The sequence below is a fragment of the Rhagoletis pomonella genome, unplaced genomic scaffold (genome assembly GCF_013731165.1).
Source record: "Rhagoletis pomonella isolate Grant_MI unplaced genomic scaffold, Rhpom_1.0 Rhpom_scaffold_00001, whole genome shotgun sequence".
Lineage (NCBI taxonomy): Eukaryota > Metazoa > Arthropoda > Insecta > Diptera > Tephritidae > Rhagoletis > Rhagoletis pomonella.
Genome location: NW_023458555.1, coordinates 81540577 through 81560607, shown reverse-complemented (window position 1 = coordinate 81560607; position 20031 = coordinate 81540577). Strand labels below are relative to the sequence as shown.

Genomic DNA, 20031 nt, shown 5'->3' with positions numbered 1-20031 from the left:
TTCTTTGAATCCGAAAAAGTTAAATTTAAGTTGAAAAAGGTTTCGCTTCATATGAAAAAGGTTTCAATTGATTTGAAAAAGGTTTCGCTTAACCTGAAAAGGGTTTCATTTAATTTGAAAAAAGTTTCATTTAAACTGAAAATGCTATATATCGACCCCTAATTGCGATTTTATCGTAGCGATAAAGGCCCGTATGCAGCTCTAAAGAAAACGGTCAAGAAAAAATTACCATTTTTTCGTGTGTGTGTTCAAGGAATTTTGACATTTGAGCCTGTTGTCTCACTCTTTCCTCAAGAAATAATGGAAGGGGCATATATTCCTGTTGCAAACCTGGGTTCCCTTGTGCTCTTTTCACAAAAAACTTTAGAAAACTGCAGTAGAAACCGTAGCAAATTTCTTAAGAACTGCGTACTGCCTTAAGGAAATTTGACTCAAGAAAATTTCTTACCTATATCTTGTACGTCATTTTATATGGAGTTTTTGCTTTTCTTGAGAGCTGCATACTGGCCTGAAAAGGTAAATTTTACCGGAGAGGTCTTTTATAATTCTCCCTTAAACAGTGTAAAAATTTATTTGAATTTAAATGGACAACAACATTATTTATTTATTTATTGACAGTCTTTTAAGACCTATAACAAACCTTTTCACTTACATTGTTTGCTTATTTAATTGCTTGCTTTTCTACTAATACCATGTATTTACATATATTCATTCATGTACACTCATATTCATTAAATTAGGACAATTGTACACTAACACTTTTCATGTTTTTTTTACTAATTTTTATCTACGTACTTTATACATTTGTAGATATTTTTTGCATCCATGGCAAGACCAGTTCACAAATGATATTTATATGTACATTATAAACTCGGGTTGGGTAGCTAGCGAGACCTAGTCTCCAATCTACCAATCCAGCAGGCGAAAAGGTCTCATTCAGTGTCATTAAAAGCTTTGATCATGGTCGGAAAGGCCGAGTTTCCGATCCAGGCTCGTAACGTCTCTCATAAAATAGTTTCTTGGAAGAATGGATAGGCCTAATAGCAGTCCCTTAGAACAACGATGTTATTACCATTTCATTCTATATGTGTGTTTTGCAATGGTGGTGTAATAGCGTTTGAATTTTTGTAAGCTATTGCAGCTTCTTTTATCTGCCGGCAGCTCGTTATAAATTTTTAAACCTTTATAATAAAAATCTCGCTTTTGTTATATTGTTTTATTCTTTTGTCTACTTTTTCTTAAACTTTTCCTGTTTTGCATCTTATTTTGATTTTCAAAATCATTGCCATGTGAAAAATTTACAAAGTTATTGCTTGAATTTACATCATCAGCTGTATTTTGATATTTTCTTTCACAATTAACCATCTATATATAAATACGCCACAAGAAAATTTTGCAATTCCTTTTTGGAAGGCACCGTTCGCGCGATTTCAATGAAACATGCACCGATTTAAAGGATATAACTTCCTCTAATCCAGAAATTTTGATCCCGATATGTAGGGAGCGTGGCATCTGATATATAGAGTAAAATGTGAAAAACACTATATCTCTAAAACGGATTAAACTGGGGAACTGAAACTTAGCACATATGCATATATTGTAAATATACTACTTACGGTGAAAAATGGTAGGTACTGGGAAAGTGGGCGCGGCACCTCCTATACAAACTGAAGTTCTCTTATCGGTCATCTGTATGTTGTCAATACCGTACTTACGGCGAAAAGTGATAGATTTTGGAAAAGGGGGCGTGGCACCGCCTATACAAACTGCAGTTCTCATAACGCTTATCTCTGGAACCGCTTATGCTGACGTCCTGAAATTTGACACGGAAACATATGTTGTCAATATCGTACTTACGGTGAAAACTGGTAGATTTTGGCAAAGGGGGCGTGGCACCGCCCATAAAACTGAAATTCTCATATCGCTAATCTCTGGAACCACTAATGCTAGCATCCTGAAATTTGACACAGCAACATATGTTGTCAATACCGTACTTACGGCGAAGAGTGGTAGATTTTGGAAAGGGGGGCGTGCCACCGCCCATACAAACTGAAATTCTCATATCGCTTATTTCTACCACCGCTTATGCTAACGTCCCGAAAATTGACAAAGCAACATATGTTGTCAATAACGTACTTTCGGCGAAAAGTGGTAGATTCTAGAAAAGGGGCGTGGCACCGCCCATACAAACTGAAATTCTTATATCGCTTATCACTGGAACTGCTTATGCTGACATCCTGAAATTTGACAAAGCAACATACGTTGTCATTACTGTACTTACGGCAAAATATGGTAGATTTTGGAAAAGGGGGCGTGGCACCGCCCATACAAATTGAAATTCTCATATCGCTTTTCTCTGGAACCACTTAAGCTAACGTACCGAAAATTGACACATATGTTGTCAATACCGTACTTATGGCGAAGAGTGGTAGATTTTGGAAAAGGGGGTGTGGAACCGCCCATACAAACTGAAATTTTCATATCGGTTATCTCTGGAACCACTTATTATAAGGTAATGGAATTTTATAGACCTACATTTATACACATATAGAATCGCAAAAATCATTCAATTGGTAACCAATTTCTTCCAGACTTTAAAATCGCATTGAATGATTGATGTTTTGTGTAAAAGTTTTTAGAAGGATCAGTGTGTTTGTCTTCCGATAGGCGGCGAAGGGATTGAGAGCTAGCCTAAAAAATCATGTTTATGATCAGATTTGTTTCACTTTTAGAACACATATTAGTAACATAAAATTTGGTATATAACTTGGTAGCCCAATCGTGTGATGAAAAAATATTGGGCTCTGGCCCAGTCTTGATAAAAAACCCGTATGAAACCGCCGTTAGAGAAGGAAATATTATCTTTTGTGGTAAACCTTCAAGATACTTTCTCAACCGTTAGCGATTCTGATGAAAAAGAGGAAGAGTTTATGTAGATGTGCGCAATTTAGTTTTTAACCTCCAAGAGGCTTTCAGACAAATATTATCGAAAAATTTATTTACAGTCCGAATTGGTATATGTTTGAAATATAAGTCAGTGATGAAGACCTCATCTATACATACAAATACATATGCATATTTTTTATAAATGAAAATCGAGTCTCCTTTTTTCGGTCTAACTTCAAAAGCTACTGAAGAAATTTGGAGGAGACTTGGCATAATTAGCACTAATCAATCCGGTATTAACGTTCATAATTCGATTTTAAGTTTTCCTGTATATTCGCTATAAATTATGCTGGTGGACTTCAAAATAGTAATTCTTATAAAGGAGTTAGTATTGGTGACATTTAAAATTCAAAAGTGCATGAAAAAAGATGTCGAATTTCGACAACCGGGCGATACTAGTTTTTAATTGAAACACCAACGAGAGTGATAAGTTGGCCTTATCGAAAACCTGAAAAAAATAACTCCTCAAAATAGTTGTTCCAGCGATTTTCAGACTAAAACCTTTAGAACTGTCAAATAGCAAAATTACACTCTCAAGCGAGAGTAATAGAATATTTATGACGATGATTTTAATAATTCGAAATAAAAAGCAAAGAAGAAGGAAAGTTTGAAAAAATAGTAGACAAAATAATTAAACAAAATACAATAAACAAATTAATTTCTGTTTAAAATCTTGATTGCGGTGTTTAAAATAGGTATTTCATTTCATTTACTTGTTTATTTAAGTACTTTAGCACATTAAGAATTAATCTTTTATTGCGCAATACAAATAACGGATTAGAAAAATATGTATTAGAACAAAATAAAAATTACAATTATATAAATATAGTTATGTATGCATATGTATATATTAACTTAGAAAAGCCAAGTAAAAAAAAATTTATGACCACCTTATCATGCGACTTAACTGGAGAAATATTCAAAAATAAATTTTTTAAAATTACTTTCGCGCAGTGAGTTCTTTAGAGACAGTGGAAGGGAGTTCCAAAGTCTTACACCATTAACAAAAAATCCTTGAAGTGCTTAAGTAATTAAATTTCGGCAATATCAAATTAAAGGAGCGTGAGCTTTTGGAAAACTTAAGCTTTTCATATGGATATTCCGGCTTTTTATAAACAAGCAATTTAAACATAAAAATACAATTACGAGCTTTTATATAGTTTGTTAGGTCACAGCCACGTATTGAGTTTCTAAAAGTAGTTATATGGTAAAATTTCTTCAAGCCATATACATACGTAGTGGCATGGTTGAATGCAACATCGAGTTTGTGCAGGGAATGAAAGCCCAATTTGCTGTATACTACTTCGAAGTAAGTAATAAGAGGAACTATTGTGCTCAGAACCAGCTTCTTTTTCGTGCCTGAAGGTACGAAAGGCGAGGATACTCTCAGGCAACGCAGGTGTAGTATATTTTACTCACAACTTCATTGACGTGGTCCTCACATGTCATCCTAGAATTAATAATAAAACCCAAGTTTCTCACTTTGCTGACTAATTGAAGCTTTGTAGAACCAATATAAAGGTGAGGAATATCAGAAACTTGTATTTTATCTTTGCAAATTGGGACTACATAAGATTTTAGAGCATTGGGGCTGAGAAGGTTTTCAACAGACCACTCAAGAATCGTGCGCAGGTCCTCATTAAGCCTAAGTGTTGTGTCTTGGACCATGCTAATATGGTTAGATATACATATATAGTTGCACGTCATCGGCGTAGGCGTGCAGGCGAACGTGTGAGCATTAGAGTGGTTCATAAAAACACTCTTTTTGGAAATTCATAAACGCTACATCAGAATATTGTTATTTGTGATAAAAAAAGAGACACGTATTTTTTAATTTTGAAAAAAAAGTTTTCCTAGAGGTCACATTTTTAGCTGCATTTTAACATGTCAAGAAAATAAAAAAATTGAGAACATCAGCGTTTTTATAAAAAACCGACCAGCACGACCTCTAAGAAAACTTTTTTCCAAAATAAAAAACACGTTTCTCTTTTTTTATCACAAATAACAATAATTTGAGGTAGCGTTTATGAATTTCCAAAAAAAAAATTTTGAACCACTCTAGTGAGCATGTTTTGAAAATGTCATTGATAAAAATGCAGAAAAGGAGGGCACAGAGCCTTGACGTACTCCAGAGCACGTGAGCGCCATTTCAGAGAAGTTTTTGTCGACTTTAACTTCCTGCTTTCTGTTACACAGATAACTGTTTAAAAGCTTTACTGTATTTTCACCAATCCAAATCCAATCCAAAATAGGTAGCTAATTTTTAACACAGGAGGCTGTGGTTGACAGAGTCAAATGCTTTGGGGAAATCTAAAAGACATAGAAATGTTAAGTGACCTTGATCAAACTCCTGGCGGATATCGTCAAGTACTTTAGTGACTGCAGTCGAGCAAGAATGACCAGCTCTAAAACCTGATTGAAGTGGGCTGAGTAGATTATTTACCTCGACAAAATCATTTATTTGTTGTGCCATAAGCGACTCGAATATCTTTGATAACCCTGTTAAAATACTTATGGGTCTGAAATCCGCGGGCTCGGAAACACCAGGTTTTTTGGCCAGAGGGGTAATAATTGCTACTTTCCAAGCAGAGGGGAAGAAGGAAGTAGTGAAACAATGATACGAATAATGTAAATTTCACATCGCGACTGAATTTTTTTAATAGAGTCCTCTGATTTTAGTATTATTTTTAACTCAATGAAATTCAATAAAATTGGCCTACAGCGCCATGTAGCGCAGAGCTAATAAAAAAAAAAAACTTCAAAAATGAATTCCTGATATCAAAAACCTTTATATGATATTTTTCAAAAAACTTAACCAAAATAAACAATAAACTGTATGCAAATAATTGTATTAAGGACATCTTCCCTATTTGAGCTAAACTCGAAAAAAGCCATCAACGTAGTATTTTCACACCAAAACTATCACTTGCATTTTGTCTCACTCAATATCGATTTGTGCTGTCGAAAAGTGTTATAAATAAACTTCATTGTATGAAAAAGATTAGATTTAACCAGTTCATCATTAATGAAGTGCTGGTATCGTATCGTGCGTTAAGTACACGCCTCATAGCTCTATATTGCATTTTTGTAGCCTCTCTATATATGTCTCAGGTGTTATAAACACGATAGTGGGACTGTATATAAAATGTGGCTCAATAATGGATCTATGAACCATAGTTTTATATCTTCTGCTTTTTTTCGACGCTTTGTTGACAGTATACTCAATGTTATCATGGAATTTTAATTTATTATCAATTAGAACACCAAAATATTTAATTGTAGTTACTTCTGTAATTATTTCATCCCTAATATGTAAATCGTGTCGCCCTAATATAGTTTTATTTGCTGAAGAAATTATCATATAATTTATCTTTTTACGTTTAATATTAGCTTATTTTTGCATAACCAAACCTACATTGGAGTCCAAGTCATTGTATCATCAGCAAACAGTCTTATCTTACAATACCTGGTTGATGATAAGATATCGTTGATGTAGATGTTGAAAAGAATTGGTGCTAGTACTGAACCCTGTGGAAGTCCAATATCTACCGACAAATCCTTAGACAACACTACCCCTATAACTGTGTGTTGCTTTATATTAGTTAAAAAGCTCTCGAACCACTTCAGATCTACCTCTCTGATACCAATTTGTTTTAACATTGTTTTTAGATCATAAGTTTTCGATCAAAGCTCTTTTCAAGTCAATAAAAACCGCCAGAATTACTTTTTTTTTACTTCTACAGGCCTATCCTGCTGGTTACCGAATATTTGACACCGGAAAATTTTGTTACCAAAAAATAAAACCACTTGTACAGGCCTATTCTGCGTTGGCAACAAAAATTTTGTTAGCGGTTAGTAAAGTTACAGTAAATTTTTAAACCCTTTTCGTATTCTCCACACTCTTGTAACCGGTAAATTTTGTTACCATCTCATAAGCAGGTAACAAATAATTGCCTTGTGAAATATGCAACACCATAATTTCAACAAAACTCCATAGCTGAATTGCTGAATAAGTTAAAACGTTACCAAGGTAAATAAAATTGCAGTTGCAAGAAGTGGTGACAATTGTTGGTAACAAAATTAGCTTGTTACAAAATGTTCGGTTACAAGCAGAATAGGCCTGTTAATTGCAATTCTAAGTTCCTTGGTAACAACTTAATCTATTCAGCAATCCAGCTATGAAGTTTTGTATAAATTCTGGTGTTGCATACTTCACGGGGCAATATTTTGTTACCTGCTCAAGGGATAGGGTGGCCAGATTCTGAAACGGAGAAAGGAGTACATTTCTATTTTCGATAGAAAACCAGCAGTACAAACATAAAAAAGGTGTACAATTTTTTTAAATTTTTTGTGCTATTTAATGTTACAAATTACAAAAAAGTAAATATATGTACAATCACATATTTGAGATCGTTTTCATTAATTATGTACAAACAAACAAAGATATCTTAGATATCTTTTTCAAAGCAAGCTAAATACCACACAAGAGTTCCAGACTCTGCCATTTTTTAAATTTAGGCCTTATATACCTGGTTTATATGGCATCAAGCGCGGTATCGAATTAACTCGTGTCAGTGTAGCTCGCTTGAAATGCAAGTGTTCATCCCGATGCACCCCGGTTAATACATGTGTCAATTCTTGAATATAATAAACATGGAAAAATAATAATTAAAGACCCAAACAGCCAAAAAAAAACGATATTAGCTAATAATTTTATAACAAAGCTTAGACTAAATGTAATTTCAAGAATTATTTAAATGTTTTACTTCATACAGAGTTGCATGAAACAACCGTGTGGACAAATCCCGTGTTTATATGCACTCTTAACACGGTTCAACAACACTTAACTCACATTCAAAATGTGGTTTATGGTGGCACGGTTAAAAGTTTCAATTCGATTTAAGAATGAGTTTACATGCGTGTGTCCAAATAACATGGTTTGACTTAGAACGAATTGAAGCATCATATAAACATGGTAATCATTAATTTAATATTTTTCGGATTTTTATACCCGAGCGCCTTTCAGCCCTACCTGGTTACGACCATGCTTTGCTTACTAAGGGCCGTTCTTCTTTACTAACAGGGCAGATACATTGTTCCATACTTTAAAGTGTTTTGGTTTTCTTATCTTAAGGCCAGTATGCAGCTCTCAAGAAAAGCAAAAAGTCCATATAAAATGACGTACAAGAAATGGCTAAGGAATTTTCTTGTGAATATATGCTCGTTCCATTATTTCTTGAGGAAAGAGTGAGGCAACAGGCTGGTGAAGTATCAGATGTCAAAATTCCTTGGACACACCCACGAAATAATGGCAATTTTCTTGAGAGCTGCATACTGGCCTTTACCGGTAAAAATAAATTTGTTATTCCGTTGAGTGAAACTTCTCTACATTTCCGAGAGTGAAACTTCACTACATACGTCATAAAATTTCAAAGGTTGGCAAAGCAACATAAGCAAATATAGAGCAAGAGCAACTGTTAGCAAAAACCAAAACCTTGGTTGAAATATCAACTATATCTGACTCATGAACCAAAACCAAACCAAAATTTAAAGTTGGTTACAAATTTTTAAAGGTTTCACCGGGTGAGCAACAATTTATCGATTCGAGAAATTAATGCGTTGATGAGAAAACGAAAACTCGTATATCGAGGCGATAAAGTGGCCGGTTAGGTTAGATGAGAAAAGGCCCCTAAGTAGTGTTCTCCACAATATGAATGGCAAAGTACAGGCGTAGAATAATAACTGTCGCACAGGTTTTTTGAAAAATAAAAGGGGCCTTTATAGAAAAGTATTTCATTGTTAATTTTGTAAATATTTTACTTTAATTTTGTTAAATAGTTTTAAAATTGTAATCCTTATTTGCATTTGCCCCTTTAAGAGATAAGTACATGTCTTTTTTAGGTGTATGTTTTTCTTAGACTATAAAAAAAAGAAAAAAAAACTGTATAGGGGTTGGTCGAATGAATGGCCTCCTAATCACCAGTTCCGAGTCTATTCGATAGCTGAGGTACCATGACATAACTCCAATTTTAAAATGTGGAATTATGTCACTCCTTATATAGTGACACAAAGCCAATTTTTTTTTCTTGGAGCTATGTCACTTCTTATTAGGTGTCATAACCTTAATTGGGATAAAGTCACTTTTGAGCCTAAAGCATATTTTCCAACTTTCAAGAAAAACAAATAAAGCATATAAAACATGCTCAAGAAATGAAAAAACATTTTTATTCAACTTTATTCTGCGCAAAAATATTTCCGCCACTCTTTACCGGCAACACAGAAAGTAGAATTCTACTTAGTGAGGGTTATAATCAAAAATTACATGAGGGGTTTGGAAATTTGTCGTATTTTCGTTTGGAAATATGTCACCCATTATATAGTAACATAACCCCAAGTATAAAAATTGGGTTTATGTCACTACACTTGGAGTAACATAATCCCCAACATTCAAATTGGGGTTATGCCACTTGGGGCTATGTCACGGCACCGATTGCTGAGTATGGGGCCTTATGTTGGACAAAAAGGGCGAGTATAAAGGACTCAAATGAAGGAAATTAGCCCACGCTTGCGCTTTTCTCTCAAAATGTATACCACAAGAAGAATTTCTGCGCAAAAACACTATCGCCGCCCTTTTGCGGCAACACAGAAAGGAGAATTCTAATTAGTAAGGGCTGTAATCTAAAACTACATGAGGGATTTGGAATTTTGTCGCCTTTTCGTTTGGAAATATGTCACTCCTTATATAGTGATATAACACCAAATAAAAAAATTGGGTTTATGTCACTACACAAGGATTGACATAACCAAAAATTTTATAATTCGAGTTATGCCACTTGGGCCTATGTCACGGCACCGATTGCGGAGTAGGGGGCCTTATGTTGGACGAAAGGGGGAGTATAAAGGACTCAAATGAAGGAAATTAGCCCATGACTGCCGAAGATATGTAATAAAGTAACCGAATAAGACTTTTCGTGACGCATGCGTTTTTCTCTTGAACTGTTAACCGCAAGAAGAATTTCTGCGCAAAAATACTATCGCCGCTCTTTTCTGGCAACACAGAAAGGAGAACTCTACTTAGTAAGGGTTATAATCCAAAACTACATGAGGATTTGGAATTTTGTCGCGTTTTCGGTTGGAAATATATCACTCCTTATATAGTGACATAACCCCAAATAAAAAAATTGGGTTTATGTCACTACACAAGGAGTTACATAATTAGTGTTGCCGTTTTAGTCTAGTCTGGCTAGATTTAGCTACCACATACTTTTTTTGGCCACATAAATTTAAAATTGCCCCTAGCCTTTTTTTAGCCCTGTGGAAAATTTATTCATACTCGACATGAAAAAGTTGTATATGCTTAATTTGATCGCATTTTTTTCATTTATGTATGAGATGAATTTTTAAACTAAGAAAGACTCTGATATACATATACATATATATATATATTTTTTTTTCATATAGAGATGGAAAGCATCAAAAGCCTTAACCCCGTCAGTGTGAGACTTTAACCCACTAAAATCACCTCTTCTCGTCCGGTTTTCCCCCCTGGTACTACCGTCAAGTATTTCGTCAGGAGGCCGTTTGAGCAAATTGCTCGAAGATGTCTAGGTCGACGTTGTCAGTAATCTCGGTACGAACGTCGGGGTCTCCGTTCATAGTCTCAGTCCGCACTTTGTACGTTAGCTAGTCTCTATCTCTAATCGCTGTGCTCGTTCGTTTCTGCGTCGTTGCTGTTCGCTTACCCGTAACTGCTGTATAATTTCTGCTGATACACTGCAGACCGCCTTCCACGCCTCTTCGCTCTCGATCATTCACAGGATTAAATTTTCTGGTGCAACGTTAACACCCAAAGCTTCTTTTAATCTTCGTCGGTCATCGCTGAATCGCGGACAAGTAAATATCACGCGCTTTGCGTCTTCCTCCGTTTCTGGGACGGAAGTTTCGCAAAACGGATCTTTCTCGTGTCCAAAACGATGGAGGTAATTTTTAAAGCAGCCGTGGCCGCTAATAATTTGCGTGAGGTAGTAGTCTACCTCGCCGTGCTTCCTATTTAACCATACGTCAAGTTTGGGAATGAGCCGATGGGTCCACCTTCCATTTGAGGCTGCATCCCACCTTGCTTGCCACTTTTTCATACCTCGTTGTTTTGCTCTTTCTAGTAGTCCACGTAATCAGTCTTTGGGCGACCTCGTTTTGACACATGGAGCTAGTGTTGCTCTTGTGCCGCGATATCAAGGGGAAATAGCCCTGCTATCACTAAAGCTGCTACTTCCGACACCGTTCGAAATGCAGAGCAAACACGTAGGGCGCATCGACGATATGTGGAGTTAATGTCTCGGATATATGATCCTCGTTTGAATGCGTGGAACCATGTCGTGGATCCATAGAGTATTATTGCTCTCACTACGCTTGCTAATAGCTGTCTACATTGTTGACGTGGCCCACTAGTATTGGCCATAATTCTAGATAGCGCTGTGGTCGCCACTGCGACTTTGTTGTTGGCATACTCTAGGTGGTCCCGGAAGTTTAGCCGATGGTCGAGTAAGACGCTAAGGTATTTGACATACGGCTTTGATTCGATCGGGGCGGCCCCAACTGTTAGTTTAACTTTCTCCACCCTCTTGCGGCTGCTAATTAGGACCGCCTCCAACGGAACCGGCAAACGCAATATACCGTCATACATTATGTTCCACAGTAGGGGGCCCAGAACAGATCCCTGCGGTACCCCTGCTGTGACTTTGTGGTAGACATTGCCTTTTTCATTTCCGTAGCAAAGCTGCTTAAGTAGCTTGATACGATGTTATACAGATACATCGGTACATGAAATTTCCTTAGAGCACTCAGGATTTGTTTCCAGCTGGCGCTATTAAATGCATTTTTGACGTCCAGTGTTACCACCAAGCAATATTCTTTATCACCGCCAAGCCAGCGTGTCCCGCTAATAGCCTTTTCTGCAATGATCTTGGTCACCTCTATTGCGTCTGTCGTTGAGCGCTTTTTTCTAAACCCAAACTGGAATAGCGACAATCGGTTTTCAGCGTATGTTTCCAGGCGGTTTTTTTATTATATGCTCGAACACTTTACCTGTAGTGTAACTGAAAGTCGACCATGCTTAACGTTTATAATTATTTAATTTATTCATAACAACAAGGGTTTCATATTTCAGTTGTTTGAATATTTTGAATATAGAACTCACGCATTGTCAGGCACACGTGCCAAACCGTCAAACAAACTAACTTTAAGCTTCAATTTATTTATAATATTATTTATGTGTATCGAATGAAACAATTCATTTATGTTTTAATTGTATTGAATTTATTTTACTGAGCAACCCAATGTCGCTTTGTAGGTTCTTTTACAATTGAATTCTTAGCCTAACACATTGGGGTATTTATGGGAAATAATTGCTGCATAAGCATAAATAATATTATAAATAAATTGAAGCTTAAAGTTAGTTTGTTTGATGGTTTGGCACGTGTGCCTGACAATGCGTGGGTTCTATATTCAAAATATTCAAACAACTGAAATATGAAACCCTTGTTGTTATGAATAAATTAAATAATTATAAACGTTAAGCATGGTCGACTTTCAGTTACACTACATACCTGCGCTGTTGAGCATGGCAAGTGGGCGGTATGCTGAAGGCGAAGATCTATCGGCAGATTTTGGAATTAGTACCAGTCTTTGTTGCTTCCATATGCTTGGAAATACACCATCTTTCAGACATGTGTTAAAAACATTTGCGCATATCTCGGGGTTGCAGGTTATGGCTCTCTTCAGGGCAGCATTTTGAACCCCATCTGGGCCAGGAGCTTTTTTAAGATGTAATTTTTTACCCACATGTGCTACCTCCTCTGCAGTCACGGGTGGGATGCTATATACAGGCACAGTTGCATTTTCCCTATCAAAGTCGGGGTGCGTTGAGAAGAGTGTCCCCACTATGCGCGTGAGCAACTCGGGGCACGTTGGCTGGGCTGAACTCTTCAACCTCTTTAGCACAGTCTTGTATGCAAGGCCCCATGAGTTATTTTCAACATCGTTGCACAGTTCTTTAAACTTTTTGCGCTTGCTATCACGTATGGCATATTTTAATTGTTTACGCTTGCGCGGTTGCACTCTGTCTGTATCGCTGCTATGTTGTTGTTCCACCAGTATGCAGATCTGCGTCGCAGCATTGCATGCAGCCGTTATCGCGCGCATAAGTTTAGCAGCTGCAATTTCTGAGGGGCCCGTAGCATCGGAACCGGTGAATATCTCCTCAAACAGCTTCTCTTCGAGGCTCTCGGTTATCCAGCCTCGATTCCAGTTGGATTTAAGTGGCTTATCTTGCAGTTGTCCAATATTAAGGATAATAGCGTGGTGGTCACTTTGAGTATAGCACTCACTGATGTGCCAGCAACTGTGTCTATACTATGTGTTGGAACTCCATATAGCGCACTTGCCTGTTCTATTGCTAACCCAGCACAAGTCGTCCTTGTTTTTGTACTGCTCACTTAAGATGGCAACATCCACGGCAAGTTCATACACCGGTTGATTGAGCAGGTCTTGCGCTGTTTGGCAGTGGTTTAAATTTAGTTGGAGGCACTTCATTTCGAATTTCGTTTAGAAGCTCCTAGTTTGGCTTTCGCTTCCTGGAACGCCGTGCATATTCGGTTGCCTGCTGCATGGTTAGTGTGTTTCTCACCCCTCTTAATGCACAACAAACACGACGGATTCTTTGTGCAGGACTTGGTCTTATGGTTTTTGCTACCGCACTTGAAACATAGGGCCGATCGGTCGTCCTGGCTTTGACATTTCCTCGCCAAATGACCAAAGTCGAGGCATTTGTAGCACCTTGTTACAGAGTCTTTAGCTCTTATGCGGCACATAACCCAGCCAATTCGTATCTTCGCCATTTCCAGAAGTTTGCGGGCCATCGTTTGTGTGCCGCCATGTGCCGTACGCATTGAGCCTATCGCTGAGAGTTCAATGTGCGAGCCGTCCATATTTTCATTTAGCGCTGTTAGGACTTCCTCTTTGGAGGTACATAATTTCGTCGATGTCCTTTACTTCGAGCACTGCTTCGTGTGTGACAGTTCGCACTTATACACTTTTGCCGATGATGGTTTCTACCGCTTCTTTTAGCTTTTGTGTTACTGGGTCAGCTCGCTTTTTGAGCCCGAAGAGCAACTCATCATTTGCCGTTTTTCTTATTTTCTTAACACTTTCGCTGAGTTCCTTCAGCTGCGATTGTGAATTTATCATTTTCAAGATATCAGCATACGAACAATCACCGTTTTTTTTTTTTGAAAATTAATGCATCAGCTTGTTGCTTGTTTCTTGTCTTACTTGGGAGGACCTTCATCCATTGCGCCTGCGATTGCCTATTTTCTGTAGTTATTTGGGCGCTTTTGGTAGTCACCTAATTTCCGTTATCGGCATCACTCAATGATTTTGTTTCGCGCCGCCCACTTTGATGTTGCTGGGCGTGCGGGACAAGTGTTTCGCTAGTTAGGGTAGACTCAGGCGATACGACACGGGAGCGCTTGTTCATTGGCGCACTCTCTTCGACTGCTTCTCTTTACTCTGCGTTGCTGTAGTTTGCGTGGCCTTACATACGGTGTTCGATGATGTACACTGCGCTCTGCCAGCGCCTTCTTGTAGAGGTCATGTATGCCGCTCACCAATTCGCGCATGGGAGCGTTTATCACTCTTCAGTTCCATAATGTTGTTAAGATCTTGCAGTTTTTCGCCTAGCAACAAAAACGAGTCTGAGCGCTCTATTTGCCTTGCCATTTCTTCATTCGCCTTTCTATTTAGTAGCTTCGTACGTCATTGGCAGCGGCACCTGTGCTTTGATCAGCAGTGGCTCCAATTGTTGGCCCGCCAACACGATCGCGACTTCTCTCTGGCGATCGCGTGGTTTTTGCACTTCGTACAAAAGGGTTCACCACCACATTTGTTTCACTTCTTTCAGTAGGTGGCATGTTGCTGATCATGATGGGTGCAGGTGTACGCTTTCATTACACTGCTGGCCACTGAGCGCCTGGTGGTGACGGCTCACCTCAGAATCTGTTGTAGCGGTTTTCTCGAAATGTGCTGAGTTGTGATCAAGAGTGGAACTCGCTGCCTCTCTCTCTCTCTGCCTATCTTTGCGTCGTTTTATCACAATCTCCGTTTATGTATATTCTTATTTTGTTCGGAAAATGAAAAAGTTGTTTTACCTTTTACACTTTTCGTGCAGTCTTAGTATTTTTAGCTACGTGGTCGCGTTCCCGTAGTGCTTATTTGTATACATATATACATATACAAATATATGTTTGGATATGTATTGTATGTACGGTTGCCAGACGTACTGATTTTATCAGTACAGTACTGATTTTTATGCTCTCGTACTGATTTTATTAATTTCTTCAATCAGTACGATAATGTACTGATTTTTCAAAGTTTTTACTGATTTTTACTAAATTTTAAATTCTGAGCATACAAATTTGTAATAGAGGTCTTCTGACCGGTACTCGGTGCATAGTAATTTTTCCCCATGTATTTTGTTTGTGTAATATTATTTTACACAATTCCTTAAACCGTAATCTAAAAGGTAAAAAGAAAATAATTTAATTATAGTTGACATATTTTAGATAATGTTTGATATGCGCAAGAAATTAATACAATAAAAAGAGCAATGATTTTTTGGGCATATCGCCGAGTCTATACGTACATACCAGAGGAGGATAATGTATTTAAAAGGGGTTGACGTCACTTTTGTTGAGGGTTGTTAGTTATCTCGAAAACCACATTCAGTTTAATAACTCCAAAATTTGAATTATTGAATGGCTTTTGGCTACAATTTACAGTTCTTTGTTCTCAAATTATCTGAAATTGTAAAAGAGTTTTGCATACAATACATAACGCTGTCTTAGATATTCCTTTTTTAAGCGAATTCTTAGCCATTCAAAGTTTTTGCGCAGTTGAAAAAAGTAATTTAACTAATTAGTAATTTTACTATATAAACGACACCAATTCAACCCACATGTAAAAGCTTTCTATTATTACTAGAATTGCTTTAAGAAGTTTGCACATCCTGGTATTAATTTCGCTTCAGATAGAATAAAAGATAAATAGGTATAACTGGGGATACCGGATTTGGACACTTACAAATCGACTTTTCCCATTAGAAGTGGTCCACATGGAAAGCTGCAAGTTTTTCTGAAATTATTGCACTTTGCCTTAAAATATACGCTATTATAAAGTGGAAAAAGAGTAAATTAATCAAATTACTAACGGTGGGTATAAGGGTTTGATACTTGATGGATTTATACAGCTATTTCGTTAGCTGTCGTTTTTTTAGTACAACGGGCACATCTATGTATACTAATATATACAATTTTTTTTAAAGCCGGTTTTTCTGTTCGAAAAGCTTGAGAACAGCCGTACCGATTTTTCGAAGTTTTGGACACCTATTTCCGACATTCCAAGCATGGTTATAGACTAAAAATAATTTGGATATGTCATCGGGGCGTGGCAGCTCCCATACAAACTGAATTTTTCAGAATACTAGAACTTGGTATGGAGATAGTATTATATGACATCAATCCTATACTCAGTAAAAAAGTGGCGGTTATTGGAAAAGAGGGTGTGGTCCTCCTTTACATACTGATAGAGCTGGGATAGTATCGATAGTTGAAAACTGTCCCCACTATCGATAGTTTTTGAAAACTATCGATGCCGGTTTTAGCAATACATCACAATGTCTCTTCTTTACATCTCTACACATTACAATAATTTCTTTTTATGCAAGAAAATTCACAACACAGTCGGCAAAAAAGAATTTAGTCATTGGGATTTTTAGCAACTAAAAAAAATTGCACATCCTGGTATTAATTAATTACAAAATTCAAATTGGATTTATTAATACCAATAAGATATAAGCTTACACTGATTTATAGTAAAATTTAATAAGATATAAAACTGCTTACACAAAATGTTTATAGAAATTCGAATTAAAAAGCTTGAATTTTTAATTATTTTGTAGTTTTCATGTTTTGTACAACTTTTATAAAAAATTAGTAGACACTAAATAAAAAAATAGTCAAAACTGCTAAAAAATGTTGTGATGCTATTAGTATTTGATCTCAGTTGAACTTTTATAAGAATGAGTTGTCAATTTAAATGAATATCTTTTATTTTGTTTGTTTTGTTGTATTATAAATGTATTTTTATAGCCAATTTCACTCCTTTGCACTTTAAAAGGGACAAACACAATCTGAATTTAATTTTGCCATATAAAAATAAATGAAGATTTTGCCTGTCGCTATTCAAGGGGATGCAAGGGTAGGTATATAAGTTATATAATTCAGACGCATAAATTAATAAGTTGATTTTATTATTATAAAAAGTTCTTTCTGATGCACTCAAATTAAAAAAAAGTATACAATCTCTTGAACTTACAAAGTAATTTATAAATTTTATAAATTTGTTAATTATTTAATTTTCAAGCAATTGAGCGTTTCACTTTAATACCTTTCACGAAGATAATACTATCGATACTATCGATGTTTTCAACTATCATTTCGAAAAGTATCCAGTGGCGGTACTATCGATAGTATAATGCATATTTCAGCAGGGATTTATAGATCATACAAGTGGAACCATCGTACAGAATATCTTTAGAGGTATTTGAGGAAGGATACGGAAATTATTTGTAGAGATTTATGTTAGTAATACTTTACTGTAAGAGAAAAAAGTGAGAAGTGAGTAGTTGGAAATTGTCTTGCAATTACGTAAAATGATAAAATGTTCAAAATCTGGCCTCTGTATGACATGCTGATTCAGATTTTTTGTCAAAAACGTCAGGTAGATTCTGAATTAATTTTCTATAACTGTATATATATTTATTTCTTAACAAAATTTCGATTATATTTTGCTACTAAAACTGGGTGATAGCAAGTTCTGAAGGTTATTACTAAGTCTTTGACATATATTGTGGAAAAATCATTAAAAGCTCATAAAAGCTCTTGGAAATAGAGTAGTCAAATCGCTGTTATCAAAAATGTGAGGTGTTTATATTCGTATCAAGAAATGGTGGTGGTTTATGAATCTCCACGTACATGCTTGATATGAATATATGTAACCGGTGGATTCGACATGTTTTGTTTGCTAGAGGACACATTGTTCGAAAAAAGCCACCCATCCGGTTCTATCGTAGCAGATCCAAATCCAAGGCATAACGGACATAACTCAGGCAAGTTTCCCAAGCAGCAAAACTGAGTTTTGTGTCATGAGGTTATAATATGACAATGTACATGATGCAAAAAAACGTTATGCTTTGTCAAATAATGTTTTAAAAATTAACACGCATAAGTGCTCGCCGTACTAAAAAAAGTACACCCCCAAAAGTTAACTTTTAAACTTTTTTCGTCAGTTTTATTTCCTAAGTTTGTTTCAAATGGCTTTTATGGTCACATAAATAAAATTAGATATAATAAAATTTTAACCGTTTTTGTTTGGGCGTAAATGGGTTAAGCTATGCGGAAATTTGGATGAAGTCTTTAGGTAGTGGTACGTTTCCACAGTTTAAAATAATATGTAATTTTGTTTTTTCAATACCACACTCAAACGAAGCAACTGAGAGGATCTTAAGTATAAAGTTTGCTTATTGGCTCAAAGAGAGACCGACTTTTAATAAGTTTTTTTATTTTTAATATTGTTATTGAGCTTTGTACCACATTTATATTTATTCGGAAGAATGCAAAAAGTTTTTGAAAGTTAAATCCAAATCAAAAGTAATTTTAAAATGAAATGTAAATAATTCTTGGACTCTTTAAACACTGAAAGTGTAAATTTTTTTTTAACTTTTTATTTTTATTTATTGAACCTACCCTGTCTAAGAGCCTAACAATAAGTTTTCGAATCTTAACCTATTCACTTAATTTACATCCCCTGGTTGGGGTGAGTATTTTCTTAACTGGCCCTAAGGAAAGATTACGACTCGGGTGGTAAGTCTTGAAGTCCTGTTGATATGCAATAAAGATCTTGCTAAATGATTTGGGTGCACTAAAGGCTTCGATACATATTTCGTCTTCCGTTGTTCTATTTCGGTTCGTACTTCTGGTATTCTCAAGTCGCGGTGAATGTTCTCATTTCGTATATACCAATGTGGTCCGGTGATTGTTCGAAGTATTTTACATTGTGCAGGACGAAGGATTTCGATGTTGCTGCTACTCGCGTTTCCCCATAAATCGCATCCATAGCAGGGATTGGCATTGGTTGATCGTCAACTGTTTCATACTCAATCAATACCGCTGCTTTGTATGACTGAGCAGCGGCGTTGGCTTAGTAGTATCGATACCTAAACGAAATTAGAGGATGACTGAACACCAGCGCATAGCATGCTGTCTTGCAAATACAGCCACCACAAGTGAACGATGCTTATAACAGCTCATACTGATATTGACTTCGGCAAACCTGTACTCCGAATGATCGTGCGCGAAACTAGCAAACGCGGCAGTTGAACGCTTTCGAAAGCATGAGAGCCCATCATTTGTTGCAGAAGTCGTTTGACTTGTTGCTGAAAATTATCTGACTTTTTGCTGAAAGCCATTTGACTTGTTGCTGAAATGACGACGAATGTGGTAAAGGGTAATTTATCGTCTCGTATGCATGTATGTATGTATTTATAGCGCGTCTACCATTCAACTGCTTTGCTCACTGCTGACTAGTTGTGAGGAATGTGCATACGTACGTAAATATGTATGTATGTACATATCAATGCTTCATTTCAAACAAGCAAGTGTCGTTGAATGTTTTTGAACTACAGTTTCATCACTTCGGCAACACGTCAAACGCGCCTTCAGCAACAAACCAAAGGCGGCGGTTTGACTTCTGCAACAAATCAAGTTAGCTAACTGCGGCATTTTGCCTTCGCCAGTCTTTCACGTAACCTCTTATGCTTTCGGCAACCGTCCAAATGCAGTATCGTGCTTTTGGCAGTCGATCAAATACGGCGGTTGCTGGTTTCGTGTACGATCATTCGGAGTACAGGTTTGCCGAAGTCAATATTAGTATGAGCTGTTATAAGCATCGTTCACTTGTGGTGGCTGTATTTGC

The 20031-nt window shown here is 36.6% G+C and overlaps 1 long non-coding RNA gene across 1 annotated transcript in view; it reads right to left on the bottom strand.

Annotated features, from left to right (window-relative positions):
* Window positions 1-846: 846 nt before the first annotated feature.
* Window positions 847-20031, bottom strand: part of LOC118748117 — a 32103-nt gene continuing 12918 nt past the window's right edge. Inside the window, exons 2-3 of the long non-coding RNA XR_004994022.1 lie at window positions 1617-1813; window positions 847-1512 (exon numbers count right to left, since the gene is read on the bottom strand). This is a non-coding gene — a long non-coding RNA (uncharacterized LOC118748117). The remainder of the gene's footprint in view (window positions 1513-1616; window positions 1814-20031) is intronic.